The sequence below is a fragment of the Malurus melanocephalus genome, unplaced genomic scaffold (assembly GCF_030028575.1).
Source record: "Malurus melanocephalus ecotype Western Australia unplaced genomic scaffold, MMel_1.1 scaffold_949, whole genome shotgun sequence".
NCBI lineage: Eukaryota > Metazoa > Chordata > Aves > Passeriformes > Maluridae > Malurus > Malurus melanocephalus.
The window spans coordinates 26636-28682 of NW_026624181.1; the positions used below are offsets into that span (position 1 = coordinate 26636).

The following is a 2047-nucleotide window of genomic DNA, read 5'->3' on the forward strand; positions in this document are numbered from 1 at the left end:
CTCTCCTCTCTTCCCATTTGGGCAGAAGGATTGTCCAGGACAAGCCCTTATTTTCCCCCAGGTTGTCAATGGAAAGCCCCTCTTTTTAACTTTTCCCCATTTATCTGCGAATGCCACATCCACATCCGTGCTTGTGATGCCCACCTTGGTCACATCAGTGCCATCATCCTTCCATGGAGAAAGGAACAAGCTCACAGCACAGGAGTGTGGTCAGAAGGGCTCTGTGGGCACCGTGTCCAGTGGCTCTGAGGGCTCTGCCATGACTCCTCCAACATGCAGGAATCATTCCTCTCTTCCCACCCTGTCCCCACCATCCTGAGCAGGCAGAAAGCACCAATTTCAGCCCTGCAGCATGCCCTGGTTTCAGGATCAGACAGATCTTCATCCTGCTGGAATCTTGTCCTCCTGAACATAGGGAGGCTGAAGGTCATTTTGGGGCCAGGATGATTTTCTGCAGGAGAGGATTTCAGCTGCTACGGGAATGGACTGGGTGGGTAAACACTGAATAATAATAATAAATAAAACCCAGGGAAATCAGCTCTCCTCAGAGTCAGTGGGATTTGCTCTCCATCCCTGTGCAGAGCAGCAGGATGGGGGGCTTTGGGAGGGGACCCCRGGGTGGGGAAGGCCCCAAATCACCAAATCCACCCCACACAGCAGCTCCGCTCCCAAGTGAGGCCATTCCAGCACGGAGAAAGGAATGATTGATGTGCAGCCACTCTGAGAGGGAGCCACCAGCCCCAGGGAGCTGCAGTGCTGGTCCTGGTGGGTTTCTCCTTCCATCACCCCCTTCCTGAGGCCTCTGAGTCTCTGCTGCCCTGAGGATGCTCCGGAGCATCCATCCAGGGCCGTGAGCAGCTGGAGTCCTCCCTGACTCCATTGCTATGGCAACCCCTTCTCGCAGGCATCTCCTCCTCTCTGCCACTCTCCCAACCTGCAGCAGACACCCAGCAGGGGTCAGAGACCTCTAGGGGGGTCAGGGACCTCCAGGAGGGTCAGTCATCCCCACCCCATCCCTGTCTCATTGCTCTGCCATGGAGGGAGGCAAATACAGCTCTGCCTGCACACCAGGCACTGTCCCCCAGCTCGGTGTTCCTTCATCCCACCTTTTCAGACTCCCTCTCCCTCTGGGAGCTGCAGAGATGGGTGGTGATGCTGGCAGGTTGGATTTGCTCCAGGGGTTTCCTTTGTAGGATCAGGGGGTGTCTGTACAGCCCAAATCTTTGGAGTAAATGATCAGGGGAACCACATCCCAAGCCCCATGGATCACCCTGCACCACCTGGAATGCGAGCACAGGCACCCAGATGAGACCTGCAGACACCTTCAGAYGCCTCTGAAAATCCTCAGAGCTTTTTCCTCGAAGGCCAATTGCATGAACTGACTCCTCAGCCAGAGGGAAACTGAGGCACAGAGGGGCTGAGTTGTTTTTTAGTCACCAACAGGCTGAGCCATTGTCTCTGCTCTGTTTGCTCCATGTCAGAAGTGCCATCCGTGGTCTGTGTGGGCAAAGGGGCTTCTGCCAGCTGGGGTTTTGTCTCATATTGAGGCTTTTTTGTCTTCCCGGCCTCTAGAGGAGCAGAATTCCTCCAGCACAGGCTACCTTTCCATATCTGGAAAGAGGTGTGGRGAGGGAGTTAGAGGAAATGCAGRGCRATTTTTCTATCATTTTGCCATCTATTAGTTGGCATTGTCCAGCACTGAAAGGTTCAGTAGAATTTATTTATTCTTCAGGCATTGCTGTGCTGCCCCAGAAGCCCTAAACCTCCATGTGTGTCTCCTGCAAGGCTCAGGAAGAAATGCAGTGAGGTTGTCTGCTCTGGACCAGTTCTGCAAGGCTGGCTCATATTCCATGTTATGCACTCCCCAGGGCAGGGAACGTCCTAATAACTTTAATTTACTCCTCACTCAGGAAGGGGGTATAGCTCAGTGGTAGAGCATTTGACTGCAGATCAAGAGGTCCCTGGTTCAACTCCAGGTGCCCCCTTAGAGGTTGCTTTTTATATCAGAAATTAGAAAAAATATCTTTACTGTGAGGGTGGTGGGGCC

The 2047-nt window shown here is 53.4% G+C and overlaps 1 protein-coding gene and 1 non-coding gene across 2 annotated transcripts in view; both read left to right on the forward strand.

The window, feature by feature from the left end:
• Positions 1-2047, forward strand: part of FAM167A (family with sequence similarity 167 member A) — a 21350-nt gene that overhangs the window by 3239 nt on the left and 16064 nt on the right. The gene's annotated exons all lie outside the window — the stretch shown is intronic.
• TRNAC-GCA (transfer RNA cysteine (anticodon GCA)) lies at positions 1914-1985 on the forward strand. Its single transcript has one exon. It is a non-coding gene; the product is annotated as a tRNA-Cys (tRNA).